The 18,047-nt window shown below is 40.1% G+C and overlaps 1 long non-coding RNA gene across 1 annotated transcript in view; it reads right to left on the bottom strand.

Annotated features, from left to right (window-relative positions):
- Positions 1 to 7,418, bottom strand: part of LOC133571989 (uncharacterized) — a 163,499-nt gene extending 156,081 nt beyond the window's left edge. Inside the window, exon 1 of the long non-coding RNA XR_009810478.2 lies at positions 7,278 to 7,418. This is a non-coding gene — a long non-coding RNA (uncharacterized lncRNA). The remainder of the gene's footprint in view (positions 1 to 7,277) is intronic.
- Between the last annotated feature and the right edge of the window lie 10,629 nt (positions 7,419 to 18,047).

Genomic DNA, 18,047 nt, shown 5'->3' with positions numbered 1-18,047 from the left:
GGTGGTGGACAGATGAATGGATGAATAACCCATTAAATAGTGTGTGTGGTTGATGGATGGATGGACGATAGATGAATGGATGGATGAATGATGAATGGGTGGATAGATGTATGACAGATGGATGGACAGATGGGTGATGGGATGGGTGGTTGGATGGATGAATAGTTGGGTGGTGCACAGATGAATGGATGAATAACCCATTGAATAGCATGTGTGGTTAATGGACGGATGGGCGTTAAATGAATGGATGGGTGGGTGGATGGATGGATGAATGAATGGATGGGTGGATAGATGTATGAAGGATGGATGGACAGATGGGTGGTTGGATGGATGAATGGTTGGGTGGTGGACAGATGAATGGATGAATAACCCATTAAATAGCATGTGTGGTTGATGGACGGATGGAGGATAGATGAATAGATGGGTGGGTGGATGGATGGATGAATGAATGGATGGGTGGATAAATGTATGAAGGATGGATAGACAGATGGGTGGTTGGATGGATGAATGGTTGGGTGGTGGACAGATGAATGGATGAATAACCCATTAAATAGCATGTGTGGTTGATGGACGGATGGAGGATAGATGAATAGATGGGTGGGTGGATGGATGGATGAATGAATGGATGGGTGGATAAATGTATGAAGGATGGATAGACAGATGGGTGGTTGGATGGATGAATGGTTGGGTGGTGGACAGATGAATGGATGATGAAGCCATTGATGGAAGGATAGACAGCTTGTGCGGTTTATAGGTGGATAGATGCATGGAAGATAGATGAATGAGTGGGCAGATGGATGGACGGATTAATGGATGGATGGATGAGTGGATAGATGTATGAAAATTGGATGGACAGATGGGTGAAGGGATGGGTGGTTGGATGGATGAATGGTTGGGTGGTGGACAGGTGAATAACCCATTAAATAGTGTGTGTGGTTGATGGATGGATGGATGGAGAATAGATGAATGGATGGGTGGGTGGATGAATGGATGAATGAATGGATGGGTGGATAGATGTATGAAGGATGGATTGACAGATGGGTGAAGGGATGGGTGGTTTGGGTGGATGAATGGTTGGGTGGTGGACAGATGAATGGATGAATAACCCTTTAGATAGCTTGTGTGATGGATAGATGTATGGAGGATAAATGAATGGGTGGGTGGATGGATGACTAGATGAATGGATGGAATTTTGTGTAGACATGGATGGCTAACAGTGAAACATTTTGGATGGATGAATTGATGGTAGGCTAGCTGGATGAACTAATAAATATCTAGATGGGTGGATGGATGAATGGTTAGACCAATAACTCGATGGATAGATTAATGGATGTACAGTACATGGATGGATGGATGGATGGATGGATAGGTGAATAACCCATTAAATAGCTGGTGTGGTGGTGGATGGATGGATGATGAATGGATGGATAGATAGATGGACAACTGTAAATGTGTATGGATGTTTGGATGGATGGATGAATGGATGGGTAGATAGATGGGTGGATGGATGGATGGATGGATGGATGGATGGATGGATGGATGGATGGATGGATGGATGGATGGATAGGTGAATAACCCATTAAATAGCTAGTGTGGTGGTGAATGGATGGATGATGCATGGATAGATAGATGGACAACTGGAAAGGTGTATGAATTGATGGATGGATGGATAGATGGACGGGTGGATGGATACATGGTGGATGGGTGGGCAAGTTGGATGGATATATGGATGGATTTGTGGACCAATAAATGGATGTATAAGTGGATAGGTGGTGGATAAATGAATATATGGATAACCAATTAGATATATGATGTGGGGTGGATGAATGAATGATAGATGGACAAATGAAGGGATGTATGAATAATGGATGGATGGATGCATTGAGCGTTTGGACCAATAAATATATAAATGGTTGGTTGGTGAACAGATAAATGAATGAATAACCCATTAGATATCTGGTATGGTGGTGGACGAGTGGGTGGATAGATTGATTGATGAATGATGGATGGGAGGGTGGTTGGATAATTGGATAGATTTGTGGACCATGAAAAGGATGGCTGGGTGGGTGGTGGACGAAGGAATCAATGAATAACCCATTAGATAGCTGGTATGGTGGTAGATGGATGGATGATGGATGGATGGATAGATGAACAAATGAAGGCATGTGTGAATTGATGGATAGATAGAGCGTTCGGACCAATAAATGGATGGATGAATGGATGGGTGGTGGACAGATGGACGGACGTATGAAACAGGGGATGGCCAAAGTGAAGGACGAATGAACGGATGGATGATATACTGTTTAATAATGGATCATTGTCCATCCGTCCATTAAGTGGTTGGTTGGGGGAGAACAGTCGGATGAATAGATGGACAAATTGTCATTTGGCTGGGGGACTAATGGACGGATGAAAGAAAGACAGATATAGAAACAGACTATGGATGGATGATGAATGGAAGGACAAAGGGCGAAAGGTGGAGACGATAACAATGATCAATCATTGGACTTTTTATCCATTGGTTGGTTGGTCAAGTGGTGGATGGATGAAAGGACAAGAAGACAGATGGGGACAATGGATATAATCAATCATACGAGCCATTCATTGGTTGGTTGAGCAGAAAGCTGGATGGACAAATGGAGGAAAATGAGCTCAATCATTTGGTCTGGTGCTGTACGGATGGATGGACAGAACCATTGGACCATCCGTTGGTTGGTTTGTTTGCTCGGTAGTGGACGGATGAATGGATGGACAGACATGCGGAGGGACAACTGGAGGTATATGTTAGAATAATTGTTTCAAAATTATCACAAAAACTTTGTATTACAATGAGTTCCTAGCAGGGGGACGGGAGCTGTCTTTGAAACCTACCAAGAAGAAGGCTCGCAAAACTCCACTGTGTAAAGAGGAGAGCCACATGAAGGGTTTTCTGTTTTCTCTCATGTATGGTAATCAACAGAAGGATGTTGTTCTGGCCCAAGGACTTCAAAGCGGAGAGATGACAGGATCTGCCCAATTTCCAGACAAACTCTTTTTGAAGTATTTTACGAACTCTTTTTGAACTATTTTGCGAACCTTTGTCCTTTGGCCATGTGGTCGGGGAGGGTCCAAAATAAAAGAAGTAGGCATGCCATCTTTTGGCAGAGCGTGCTAAGATACTGAACAAGGGTACAGTGTAAAGACGACTCTCCTCAATATATTGAGTCCAAATTGAATTCGGTCTCTGTTTGATTCTTTGCCTCTTGTCTTGTTTAATAGATGTCATCAGTGTTTGAACCTGACAGTATGACTGGACATGAAGAGATTGATGAACACACGAGCGGATGGGTGCACCGTTTAAAGTATAGTTGTTGGACTGATAGATAAATGAATGGGTGGACGACTGGTCTAATCAATAGATTGTTGGATGGTCAAATTGTTGGTTGGTTGGATAGAAAATTCATTTCGAGAGCAAAGAAGACAAGCTGGTAGATTTCTGCAGAAGTTTTCACGTTGCTCTGAGACCACAGGACACTCAGGAGGCAGGGTGGACATGTCAAAGTCCTCACTGACATGCCTGTGGTCACTCACACTTCCCCTCCAGGTTTTGTCCTTCAAAGACGTCCTGCACGCGTTGCTGCTTCAACCTCTCCCTCAGTTTTTGGCAAGTCTAGAACCACCGGATCCTGCCAAGCCCCCAGAGTGAGTTCTACCATTGCCAAACACTGCAGGAGAGCATCTTAGTGTTCATCCGGGCTGTAGGTGTCCGGTTACGTCTCCACGGCAACCTGCGATATCTCCACAGGCCGGTGCAATTGATCAGCATCAACTAACACGAGAGCACACTCTGAAGACGCTCCATCTTGTCCCATATTGGCACCATACATGATTGCTGAAGACGAGACACACATAGCAAAAATGTGCTAGTGCCAAAATGGGCCGAAAGGCAGATCAGACACACTTTTAGGTGGAAGCCCACGGTGGAGATGTCTCTACTCTGTTTATGGCCCTATGGTAATTCACTGATAGTGTGATGAGACAGTGAATTCTACCAGTGCCATACACTGAATAGGAGGAGATACAAGTAGAGGACGCCGTGGTCCACTGAATAATTCAAAAGTCAAAACCTAAGAGTATTTCAATGTGTTCTGTGACAATAGTTAGTCGTACGTTCAAAACGCCAACAGGAAATTGTGCTTCCCCGTCATCTTGTGGAAAATTTAAACCAAATGTACAATTTTCTATTGATGTCTTTCCACTTATACTCCAGTTTACGTGGCAATATGGAAAAGTTGCCATAAAAATTTGTATTTGTATTTTATGAGCGGCAACCAAGGGCTAAAAAAAAGTGATGGGTCAAATTAAAATTGGTCTTATACTTTTATGAGAGGCAACAGAAGGCTAAAAACTAGTGATGGGTCAAATAAAAATTGTATTACATTTTTATGAGAGGCAACCGAGAGCTAAGAAATAGTAATGGGTCAAATACAAATTTGTATTGGACTTTTATGAGAGGCAACCGAGGGCTAAAAAGTAGAAATAGGTGAAATAAAAAACTTTAATTGGACTTTTATGAGAGGCAACCGAAGGCTAAAAAGTAGTGATGGGTGAAATAAAAATGTGTATAAGACTTTTATGAGAGGCCTCCAAGTGTTAAAAAGTAGTGATTGGTCAAATTAAAATTGGTATTTTCCTTTTATGAGAGGCAACAGAAGGCTAAAAAGTAGTGATGGGTCGAATAAAGTTTGCATCAGACTTTTATGAGAGGCCTTCAAGGGTTAAAAAGTAGTGATGGGTCAAATTAAAATATGTATTTTACTTTTATGAGAGGCAACAGAGGGCTAAAAAGTAGTGATGGGTCAAATTAAAATTTACATCAGACTTTTATGAGAGGCAACAGAGGGCTAAAAAGTAGTGATAGGTCAACTAAAAATTGTATTAGACTTTTATAAGAGGCAACCGAGAGCTAAGAAATAGTAATGGGTCAAATACAAATTTGTATTGGACTTTTATGAGAGGCAACCGAGGGCTAAAAAGTAGTAAAAGGTGAAATAAAAATTTTGAATTGGACTTTTACGAGAGGCAACCGAGGGCTAAAAAGTAGTGATGGGTGAAATACAAATGTGTATAAGACTTTTATGAGAGGCCTCCAAGGGTTAAAAAGTAGTGATGGGTCAAATTAAAATTAGTATTTTACTTTTATGAGAGGCAACAGAGGGCCAAAAAGTAGTGATGGGTTAAATTAAAATTTGCATCAGACTTTTATGAGAGGCAACGGAGGGCTAAAAAGTAGTGATAGGTCAAATAAAAATTGTATTAGACTTTTATAAGAGGCAACCGAGGGCTAAGAAATAGTAATGGGTCAAATACAATTTGTATTGGACTTTTATGAGAGGCAACCGAGGGCTAAAAAGTAGAAATAGGTGAAATAAAAAAATTTTATTGGACTTTTATGAGAGGCAACCGAGGGCTAAAAAGTAGTGATGGGTGAAATTAAAATGTGTATAAGACTTTTATGAGACGCCTTCAAGGGTTAAAAAGTAGTGATGGGTCAAATTAAAATTGGTATTTTACTTTTATGAAAGGCAACAGAAGGCTAAAAAGTAGTGATGGGTCGAATAAAGTTTGCATCAGACTTTTATGAGAGGCAACAGAGGGCTAAAAAGTAGTGATAGGTCAAATAAAAAATTTTAATTGGACTTTTATGAGAGGCAACCGAGAGCTAAAAAGTAGTGATGGGTGAAATAAAAATGTGTATAAGACTTTTATGAGAGGCCTCCAAGGGTTAAAAAGTAGTGATGGGTCAAATTAAAATTGGTATTTTACTTTTATGAGAGGCAACAGAAGGCTAAAAAGTAGTGATGGGTCAAATTAAAATTTACATCAGACTCTTATGAGAGGCAACAGAGGGCTAAAAAGTAGTGATGGGTCAAATAAAAATTGTATTAGACTTTTATGAGAGGCAACCGAGGGCTAAGAAGTAGTAATGGGTCAAATTAAAATTTGTATTGGACTTTTATGAGAGGCAACCGAGGGCTAAAAAGTAGTGATGGGTCAAATTAAAATTGGTATTTTACTTTTATGAGAGGCAACAGAAGACTAAAAAGTAGTGATGGGTCAAATAAAAATTGTATAAGACTTTTATGAGAGGCAACCAAGGGCTAAAAAAAAGTGATGGGTCAAATTATAATTGGTATTATACTTTTATGAGAGGCAACGGAAGGCTAAAAAGTAGTGATGGGTCAACTAAAGTTTGCATCAGACTTTTATGAGAGGCAACAGAGGGCTAAAAAGTAGTGATGGGTGAAATACAAATTTGTATTGGACGTTTATGAGAGGCAACCAAGGGCTAAAAAGTAGTGATGGGTGAAATAAAAAATTGTATAAGACTTTTATGAGAGGCAACCAAGGGCTAAAAAAAAGTGATGGGTCAAATTATAATTGGTATTATACTTTTATGAGAGGCAACGGAAGGCTAAAAAGTAGTGATGGGTCAACTAAAGTTTGCATCAGACTTTTATGAGAGGCAACAGAGGGCTAAAAAGTAGTGATGGGTCAAATAAAAATTGTATTAGACTTTTATAAGAGGCAACCGAGGGCTAAGAAGTAGTAATGGGTCAAACTAAAATTTGTATTGGACTGTTATGAGAGGCAACCGAGGGCTAAAAAGTAGTAATGGGTGAAATAAAAATGTTGAATTGGATTTTTATGAGAGGCAACCAAGGGCTAAAAAGTAATGATGGGTGAAATAAAAATTTGTATAAGACTTTTATGAGAGGCAACCAAGGGTTAAAAAGTAGTGACACCAACACAGTATCAGTGCAGTGTCAACACAGCCCCGGGTGTCATCTATCCATCAGTAAAAAAAAAAAAAACAATTTTGCGTCAAAATCGCTGTGTTGTCGTTAATCACTGAACTAGTCAAGGCTGTGATTAGTTCATCCTGAATATCCCACTTTGCTCCTCAATTTTGGGAAAAGACATTGCACATTTTGTGTTTTTCCCCCAAAGGTAAAATATTGTTATTATGACAAAAACATAAAACACATAATAATAGACATATAGTTAGGTCTTAACTTTCTCAATGTTTCTTTTAATAAACACAATAATAAAATAAAGCATTACGTTTTAAACCAGCCCAATTTCCGCACAGGAGGGATGCTATTTATTTGATGATTTACATGACTATTTGATGTAATTTGGGTCGTTAGAAACTCTCCATTCACAGTTATTAACAATATGTTAATGAACACTTTCTACACTCTTCTGTAAAAATAAAATTTGATATGTGTACTCACGAATGATGACTGAAGAGCTAAAACTTCATGACCCTGAGACGGTGGTGGCGTCACTCACTCTTGGCTCGTTCTGAGTCCGCTGCAAAGTTACGGTCTTTTCACAAGACACCGTTGCTGTCGTCCTCATATTCCCGTCTTCCTGTAGCAAACAAGCACCTATTGACAGTAGCAGAACTACCTCGGTATAGCACAGCAATGATAAGGTCCACTAAAATTTTTATTTTTATTTTATGAGAGGCAACCAAGGGCTAAAAAAGTGATGGGTCAAATTAAAAATTGGTATTATACTTTTATGAGAGGCAACCGAAGGCTAAAAAGTAGAAATGGGTCAAATTAAAATTTGTATCAGACTTTTATGAGAGGCAACCGAGGGCCGAAAAGTAGTGATGGGTCAAATAAAAAATTGTATTAGACTTTTATGAGAGGCAACCGAGGGCTAAAAAGTAGTAATGGGTCAAATTAAAATTTGTATCAGACTTTTATGAGAGGCAACTGAAGGCCAAAAAGTAGTGATGGGTCAGACAAAATTTGTATTACACTTTTATGAGAGGCAACCAAGGCCTAAAAAGTAGTAATGGGTCAAATTGAAATGTGTATTGGACTTTTATGAGAGGCAACCAAGGGCTGAAAAGTGATGGGTCAAATTAAAAATTGGTATTATACTTTTATGAGAGGCAACCGAAGGCTAAAAAGTAGAAATGGGTCAAATTAAAATTTGTATCAGACTTTTATGAGAGGCAACCGAGGGCCGAAAAGTAGTGATGGGTCAAATAAAAAATTGTATTAGACTTTTATGAGAGGCAACCGAGGGCTAAAAAGTAGTAATGGGTCAAATTAAAATTTGTATCAGACTTTTATGAGAGGCAACTGAAGGCCAAAAAGTAGTGATGGGTCAGACAAAATTTGTATTACACTTTTATGAGAGGCAACCAAGGCCTAAAAAGTAGTAATGGGTCAAATTGAAATGTGTATTGGACTTTTATGAGAGGCAACCAAGGGCTGAAAAGTAGTAATGGGTGAAATAAAAATTGGTATTATACTTTTATGAGAGGCAACCGAAGGCTTAAAAGTGGAAATGGGTCAAATTAAAATTTGTATCAGACTTTTATGAGAGGCAACCGAAGGCCAAAAAGTAGTAATGGGTCAAATAAAAATTTTGGGTCAAATTCAAATTTGTATCAGATTTTTATGAGAGGCAACCGAGGGCCAAAAAGTAGTGATGGGTCAAATAAAAATGTGTATTAGACTTTTATGAGAGGCAACCAAGGCCTAAAAAGTAGTAAAGGGTCAAATTAAAATTTGTATTGGACTTTTATGAGAGGCAACCGAGGGCTGAAAAGTAGTAATGGGTGAAATAAAAATTAGAGACGGTGGCGGCGTCACTCACTCTTGGCTTGTTCCGAGTCCGCTGCAAAGTTACGGTCTTCTAGCAAACGAGCACCTATTGACAGTAGCAGAACTACCTCGGTTTAGCACAGCAATGATATGGTCCACTAAAATTTGTATTTGTATTTTATGAGAGGCAACCAAGGGCTAAAAAAGTGATGGGTCAAATAAAAAATTGGTATTATACTTTTATGAGAGGCAACCGAAGGCTTAAAAGTAGAAATGGGTCAAATTAAAATTTGTATCAGACTTTTATGAGAGGCAACCGAGGGCCAAAAAGTAGTGATGGGTCAAATAAAAATTTGTATTAGACTTTTATGAGAGGCAACCGAGGGCTTAAAAGTAGAAATGGGTCAAATTCAAATTTGTACCAGATTTTTATGAGAGGCAACCGAGGGCCAAAAAGTAGTGATGGGTCAAATAAAAATTTGTATTAGACTTTTATGAGGGCAACCAAGGCCTAAAAAGTAGTAATGGGTGAAATAAAAATTTGAGACGGTGGCGGCGTCACTCACTCTTGGCTTGTTCCGAGTCCGCTGCAAAGTTACGGTTTTTTAGCAAACGAGCACCTATTGACAGTAGCAGAACTACCTCGGTTTAGCACAGCAATGATATGGTCCACTAAAATTTGTATTTGTATTTTATGAGAGGCAACCAAGGGCTAAAAAAGTGATGGGTCAAATAAAAAATTGGTATTATACTTTTATGAGAGGCAACCAAAGGCTTAAAAGTAGAAATGGGTGAAATTAAAATTTGTATCAGACTTTTATGAGAGGCAACCGAGGGCCAAAAAGTAGTAATGGGTCAAATAAAAATTTGTATTAGACTTTTATGAGAGGCAACCGAGGGCTTAAAAGTAAAAATGGGTCAAATTCAAATTTGTATCAGATTTTTATGAGAGGCAACCGAGGGCCAAAAAGTAGTGATGGGTCAAATAAAAATGTGTATTATACTTTTATGAGAGGCAACCAAGGCCTAAAAAGTAGTAAAGGGTCAAATTAAAATTTGTATTGGACTTTTATGAGAGGCAACCGAGGGCTAAAAAGTAGTAATGGGTGAAATAAAAATTTGAGACGGTGGCGGCGTCACTCACTCTTGGCTTGTTCCGAGTCCGCTGCAAAGTTACGGTCTTCTAGCAAACGACCACCTATTGACAGTAGCAGAACTACCTTGGTTTAGCACAGCAATGATATGGTCCACTAAAATTTGTATTTGTATTTTATGAGAGGCAACCAAGGGCTAAAAAAGTGATGGGTCAAATAAAATATTGGTATTATACTTTTATGAGAGGCAACCAAAGGCTTAAAAGTAGAAATGGGTCAAATTAAAATTTGTATCAGACTTTTATGAGAGGCAACCGAGGGCCAAAAAGTAGTGATGGGTCAAACAAAAATTTGTATTAGACTTTTATGAGAGGCAATCGAGGGCTTAAAAGTAGAAATGGGTCAAATGAAAATTTGTATCAAACTTTTATGAGAGGCAACCGAGGGCCAAAAAGTAGTGATGGGTCAAATAAAAATTTGTATTAGACTTTTATGAGAGGCAACCAAGGCCTAAAAAGTAGTAATGGGTGAAATAAAAATTTGAGAAGGTGGTGGCGTCACTCACTCTTGGCTTGTTCCGAGTCCCCTGCAAAGTTACGGTCTTTTAGCAAACGAGCACCTATTGACAGTAGTAGAACTACCTCGGTTTAGCACAGAAATGATATGGTCCACTAAAATTTGTATTTGTATTTTATGAGAGGCAACCAAGGGCTAAAAAAGTGATGGGTCAAATAAAAAATTGGTATTATACTTTTATGAGAGGCAACCGAAGGCTTAAAAGTAGAGATGGGTCAAATTAAAATTTGTATCAGACTTTTATGAGCGGCAACCGAGGGCCAAAAAGTAGTGATGGGTCAAATAAAAATTTGTATTAGACTTTTATGAGAGGCAACCGAGGGCTTAAAAGTAGAAATGGGTCAAATTCAAATTTGTATCAGATTTTTATGAGAGGCAACCAAGGGCCAAAAAGTAGTGATGGGTCAAATAAAAATGTGTATTAGACTTTTATGAGAGGCAACCAAGGCCTAAAAAGTAGTAAAGGGTCAAATTAAAATTTGTATTGGACTTTTATGAGAGGCAACCGAGGGCTGAAAAGTAGTAATGGGTGAAATAAAAATTTGAGACGGTGGCTTCGTCATTCACTCTTGGCTTGTTCCGAGTCCGCTGCAAAGTTACGGTCTTTTAGCAAACGAGCACCTATTGACAGTAGCAGAACTACCTCGGTTTAGCACAGCAATGAGAATGTCCACTAAAATGTGTATTTGTATTTTATGAGAGGCAACCGAGGGCCAAAAAGTAGTGATGGGTCAAATAAAAATTTGTATTAGACTTTTATGAGAGGCAACCAAGGCCTAAAAAGTAGTAATGGGTGAAATAAAAATTTGAGACGGTGGCGGCGTCACTCACTCTTGGCTTGTTCCGAGTCCGCTGCAAAGTTACGGTCTTCTAGCAAACGAGCACCTATTGACAGTAGCAGAACTACCTTGGTTTAGCACAGCAATGATATGGTCCACTAAAATTTGTATTTGTATTTTATGAGAGGCCTCCAAGGGCTAAAAAAGTGATGGGTCAAATTCAAAATTGGTATTATACTTTTACGAGAGGCAACCGAAGGCTTAAAAGTAGAAATGGGTCAAATTAAAATTTGCATCAGACTTTTATGAGAGGCAACCGAGGGCCAAAAAGTAGTGATGGGTCAAATAAAAATTTGTATTAGACTTTTATGAGAGGCAACCGAGGGCTTAAAAGTAGAAATGGGTCAAATTCAAATTTGTATCAGATTTTTATGAGAGGCAACCGAGGGCCAAAAAGTAGTGATGGGTCAAATAAAAATTTGTATTAGACTTTTATGAGAGGCAACCGAGGGCTTAAAAGTAGAAATGGGTCAAATTCAAATTTGTATCAGATTTTTATGAGAGGCAACCGAGGGCCAAAAAGTAGTGATGGGTCAAATAAAAATTTGTATTAGACTTTTATGAGAGGCAACCAAGGCCTAAAAAGTAGTAATGGGTGAAATAAAAATTTGAGACACAGCAATGAGAATGTCCACTAAAATGTGTATTTGTATTTTATGAGAGGCAACCGACAATAAGCAGCGTCCTCTGGGGCTTGGGTTCTGTGCCTTAGAAGGTGCAGAAATTTTGGACGACATTTGAAGGATTTCAATCAACAGAAATGTTGGCAGAGCTAAAACAAACATGAGGCTGGATGTGGCTGAGCCAATCAGCTGTCAGGACAGAGAACACAGTGCATTGTGATTGGTTCGCCCACCAGCCTATTACGTGCCAAACAGGTGTGATAAGACGTGTATAAAAACACTTTGAAAAGTTCTGAATCCGTGCTGAATTTATGGAAGTAATATTGTCGCAAAACAATTTGCAATTGTGCAATTAAATCGGATTCATGTGTTTGTGTACTAATGTGTGCGTCTGCATCGCAATCTCTGTGTGTAATTGCATCTGCCTGTGTACGTTTTCATTTGTGTGTCCTTATTCCGAATTGTGTGTATGCATTAGTGTTATTCTGTGTTGAAGCCCTGCCTTTAAACTCTCAGTGACACACACCTGTCCCTAACCCCGGCCCTAACCCTAACCCTGACCCCGACTCCAACCCTAACCCCTAACCCTAACCCTAACTCAAACCCTAACCCTCTCAGTGACACACACCTGTCCCTAACCCAAACCTAACCCTAAACCTGACCCTGGCCCTAACCCTTTCAGTGACACATACCTGTCCCTAACCCAAACCTAACCCTAACCCTGACTCTGACCCTAACCCTCTCAGTGACACATACCTGTCCCTAATCCAAACCTAACCCTGACTCTGACCCTAACCCTCTCAGTGACACATACCTGTCCCTAAACCCAACCCTAAACCTAACCCCAACCCTAACCCTAACCTTAACCCCAAACCTAATCCTCTCAGTGACACACACCTGTCCCTAACCCAAACCTAACCCTAAACTTGACCCTGACCCTAACCCTCTCAGTGACACATACCTGTCCCTAACCCAAACCTAACCCTAACCCTGACTCTGACCCTAACCCTCTCAGTGACACATACCTGTCCCTAAACCCAACCCTAACCCTAACCCTGACCCCAACCCTAACCCTAACTCAAACCCTAACCCTAACCCTCTCAGTGACACACACCTGTCCCTAACCCAAACCTAACCCTAAACCTAACCCTGACCCTAACCCTTTCAGTGACACATACCTGTCCCTAACCCAAACCTAACCCTAACCCTGACTCTGACCCTAACCCTCTCAGTGACACATACCTGTCCCTAATCCAAACCTAACCCTAACCCTGACTCTGACCCTAACCCTCTCAGTGACACATACCTGTCCCTAAACCCAACCCTAAACCTAACCCCAACCCTAACCCTAACCTTAACCCCAAACCTAACCCTCTCAGTGACACACACCTGTCCCTAACCCAAACCTAACCCTAAACCTGACCCTGACCCTAACCCTCTCAGTGACACATACCTGTCCCTAACCCAAACCTAACCCTAACCCTGACTCTGACCTTAACCCTCTCAGTGACACATACCTGTCCCTAAACCCAACCCTAACCCTAACCCTGACCCCAACCCTAACCCTAACTCAAACCCTAACCCTCTCAGTGACACACACCTGTCCCTAACCCAAACCTAACCCTAAACCTGACCCTGACCCTAACCCTCTCAGTGACACATACCTGTCCCTAACCCAAACCTAACCCTAACCCTGACTCTGACCCTAACCCTCTCAGTGACACACACCTGTCCCAAACCCCAACCCTAACCCTAACCCTGACCCCAACCCCAACCCTAACCCTAACCCTAACCTTAACCCCAAACCTAACCCTCTCAGTGACACACACCTGTCCCTAACCCAAACTTAACCCTAACCCTGACCCTCTCAGTGACACACACACACACCTGTCCCTAACCCCAACCCTAAATCCTAACCCTGACCCCGACCCCAAACCTAACCCCTAACCCTCTAACCCTAACTCTAACCCTAACCCTCTCAGTGACACACACCTGTCCCTAACCCAAACCTAACCCTGACCCTGACCATAACCCTCTCAGTCACACACACACCTATCCCTAACCCTAAAACTAAATCTAACCCTGACTCTGACCCTAACCCTCTCAGTGACACACACCTGTCCATAACCCCAACCCTAACCCTAACCCCGATCCCAACCCCAACCCTAACCTCTAACCCTCTAACCCTAACTCTAACCCCAAACCTAACCCTCTCAGTGACACATACCTGTCCCTAACCCAAACCTAACCATGACGCTGATCCTAACTCTCTAGGTCACACACACCTGTCACTACCCCTAAAACTAAATCTAACCCTGACTCTGACCCTAAGCCTCTCAGTGATACACACCTGTCCCTAACCCTAAAACTAAATTTAATCCTGACTCTGACCCTAACCCTCTCATTAACACACACCTGTCCCTAACCCTAAAACTAAAGTTAAAGTTAAAATACCAATGATTGTCACACACACACTAGGTGTGGTGAAATTTGTCCTCTGCATTTGACCCATCCCCTTGTTCACCCCCTGGGAGGTGAGGGGAGCAGTGGGCAGCAGCGGTGCCGCGCCCGGGAATCATTTTTGGTGATTTAACCCCCAATTCCAACCCTTGATACTGAGTGACAAGCAGGGAGGTAATGGGTCCCATTTTTATAGTCTTTGGTATGACTCGGCCGGGGTTTGAACTCACAACCTACCGATCTCAGGGCGGACACTCTAACCACTAGGCCACTGAGTAGGTGCCTAAAACTAAATCTAACCCTGACTCTGACCCTAACCCTCTCATTGACACACACCCGTCCCTAACCCTAACCCAAACCTAACCCTGACCATAACCCTCTCAGTGACACACACCAGTCCCTAACCCTAACTCTAACCCTCTCAGTGACACAAACCTGTTCCTAACCCTAATCCAAACCTATCCCTAACCCTGACCCTAACCCTCTCAGTGACACACACCTGTCCCTAACTCTAACCCTGACCGTAACTCTGACCCCATTGTGTTCTGTGTCCTGATTGGCTAAGGGACTGTAGACCCTTGTCAATCAATCTTCTTCATGCCATGTGTCCTGTACAGTACAGAATGTATACTGTGGTGGGGGATATAATCCTGGATGAGACAGACTTATTTTGGAAAGGAATGCCCTCTCGCACCTTTATAATGCAGGACTCTGGTTATGTGTGGAAATGCTGCGGGCTTTATGATCAAACCCGGGCTTATAGGTAGGTCAAAAAATCCTGGAACCCAAAAAAACTGGTTTTGATCTCTGGTTCCATTCTTTAATACAGTAGTTTAGTGTACTTATTTTTTTCAAATCCACCAATGTTTGAACTTTGTGAGTGTTTCAATGAGAGAAATGTGAGAAAATGTTCATGCCTGTTTGAGAAAAGTTGATAAAGTGTGTGGTTAGGGGTTTTACTGACTTAAAACATATATAAGAAAGGAAAAAACATATACTGTACAGTACTGTAAACGGGAAAAAAAACATAATAAAAAAACAAACTGTAAACAAAAAATATATATATAATGAACGAAAACGCATATAAAAAACGAAGAAAAAAACCAAAAAACTTCTACTACACAAATTTCACTTAAAGTGGATATTTTTTGGAACGTAACCCCGGCGATAAACGAGGGAACACTGCACAACTATTTTGCAATGTTGTTTCAACGTCCGTTTTAAAGGACATGTGTCAGAATAATTGTATCTAAGTTATCACAAAACTTTGTGTTTCAATGAGTTCCCGGCAAGAAGACAAAAGCTGTCTTAAATCCTACCGAGCAAAACTCTTGTAAAACTCCACTGTGTAGGATGGGAAGCAACATGAAGGTTTTCTGTTTCTTTCATGTATTGCAATCAACAGAAAGATATTGTCTTGACCCAAGAACTACAAAGTGAGGAGGAAGCATGACCCGACTCCCCTCAAGGCGACCTTTTCTGTGAACTGTTTACGACCTTTTCTTTGAACTGTTCTGTAACCAAAGGCAGCACCTGTTTACGACCCCCGTCCCTTAGAAACAGCTGTTGCCACGTAATCAGGGAAAGTCCAAATAAAAGAGGGGGCGTACAATCTTTCGCCGGAGCGTGTTGAGACACTGTGCAAGGGTACAGTGTCTACGCGTTTCTCCTCAATGAGCTAAATGTAATTCTGTCTCTGTTTAATTCCTTGCTTCTTGTCTTGTTTAATAGATGTCATCAGTGTTTGAACCTGACAACATGTATCAACGTCGTATCAACGTCTTGTGCCCGCTGGGTAATGACTACATTGGCGGACTCGCGCAAAGCACTCTGGGTAAGTTCAAACCAGACGTGGAAATATCTGCTGACGTTGTCAAAAAGCATGTAGTTTCAACGTTGTATTTGTGTTGTAGAATATTGGTTGGGAGTAAACACGGAGAAAGGCAAGATTGTTTTATAAAGTCTCGATAGGTAAGAAAAGTAGGTGTGAGCATGATGAAAGCAGGAGTGTGCAGAAGGAAGGTGCTAGTAGTACTCACAGGCAGATCCCCCTCTCACATTGATTGTGGATGTTGGGAATGATGTGCTAAGTGATTTTTGAGATGCTCCAAATGGCTCCCAGAGCGGGTCTCGTCTTCCCGTTTCCGGGCGAGATCAATGGAGCAGAAAGCTTGCGAGGGAGAGAGAGAGATATGACATCTCGCTTTGTGCGGAGTGATAATCGCATTGTCTGCGAGGAGGACGGCCATGATTGCTCATCAGACTAAACCGGGAGGGTCAACAACCCAAAACGTTGAAAGAGCCACATTGGATCAAAAATACAAAAAAGCAATCTGTCTGGAGCTGCAAAAAATGAAAAGTCCTATGTAAGGCAACAATGATGTAAGTGTCTATATTAGCTATATTAGCCTACTATCAAAATGACTTTAAAAGTCTTATATAAGTGTTATAATGAAGACAACACATGATGTAAGTGTCTATATTAGCTATATTAGCCTACTATCAAAATCAATTCAAAAGTCTTATATAAGTGTTATAATGAAGACAACACATGATGCAAGTGTCTATATTAGCCTACTATCAAAATGTATTTTAAAGTCTTATATAATTCTTATAATGAAGACAACACATGATGTAAGTGTCTATATTAGATATATTAGCCTACTATCAAAATGACTTTAAAAGTCTTATATAAGTGTTATAATGAAGGCAACACATGATGTAAGTGTCTATATTAACTGTATTAGCCTACTATCAAAATGACTTTAAAAGTCTTATATAAGTGTTATAATGGAGGCAACACATGACGGAAGTGTCTATATTAGGTATATTAGCCTACTATCAAAATGACTTTAAAAGTCTTATATAAGTGTTATAATGAAGTCAACACATGATGTAAGTGTCTTTATTAGCTATATTAGCCTACTATCAAAATTACTTTAAAAGTCTTATATAAGTGTTATAATGAAGGCAACACATGATGTAAGTGTCTATATTAGCCTACTATCAAAATGACTTTAAAGGTCTTATATAAGTGTTATAATGAAGGCAACACATGATGTAAGTGTCTATATGAGCTATAATAGCCTACTATCAAAATGACTTTAAAAGTCTTATATAAGTGTTATAATGAAGGCAACACATGATGTAAGTGTCTATATTAGCCTACTATCAAAATGACTTTAAAGATCTTATATAAGTGTTATAATGAAGGCAACACATGATGTAAGTGTCTATATTAGCCTCCTATCAAAATGACTTTAAAAGTCTTATATAAGTGCTATAATGAAGGCAACACATGACGTAAGTGTCTATATTAGTTATATTTAGCCTACTATCAAAATGACTTTAAAAGTCTTATATAAGTGTTATAATGAAGGCAACACGTGATGTAAGTGTCTAAATTAGCTATATTAGCTTACTATCAAAATGACTTTAAAAGTCTTATATAAGTGTTATAATGAAGGCAACACATGATGTAAGTGTTTATACTAGCCTACTATCAAAATGACTTTAAAAGTCTTATAAAAGTGTTATAATTAAGACAACACATGATGTAAGTGTCTATATTAGCTATAATAGCCTACTATCAAAATGACTTTAAAAGTCTTATATAAGTGTTATAATGAAGACAACACATGATGTAAGTGTCTAAATTAGCTATAATAGCCTACTATCAAAATGACTATGTGTCGCAGGCTGACGCAAATCTTCGTTGACGAGTAATATTTATTCGACACATTTTTACAACATTGGAAAACATTAGTAAAACTCCTCAGAGGGTGAGATAACTCCTGGAAATGACTGTCTTAAAATGGCCGAAGGTATAGATGTGTGTGTCCA

Source organism: Nerophis lumbriciformis, linkage group LG29 (genome assembly GCF_033978685.3).
Source record: "Nerophis lumbriciformis linkage group LG29, RoL_Nlum_v2.1, whole genome shotgun sequence".
Lineage (NCBI taxonomy): Eukaryota > Metazoa > Chordata > Actinopteri > Syngnathiformes > Syngnathidae > Nerophis > Nerophis lumbriciformis.
The sequence above is the reverse complement of the archived record's forward strand: the minus strand, read 5'-3'. Positions and strand labels throughout refer to the sequence as shown.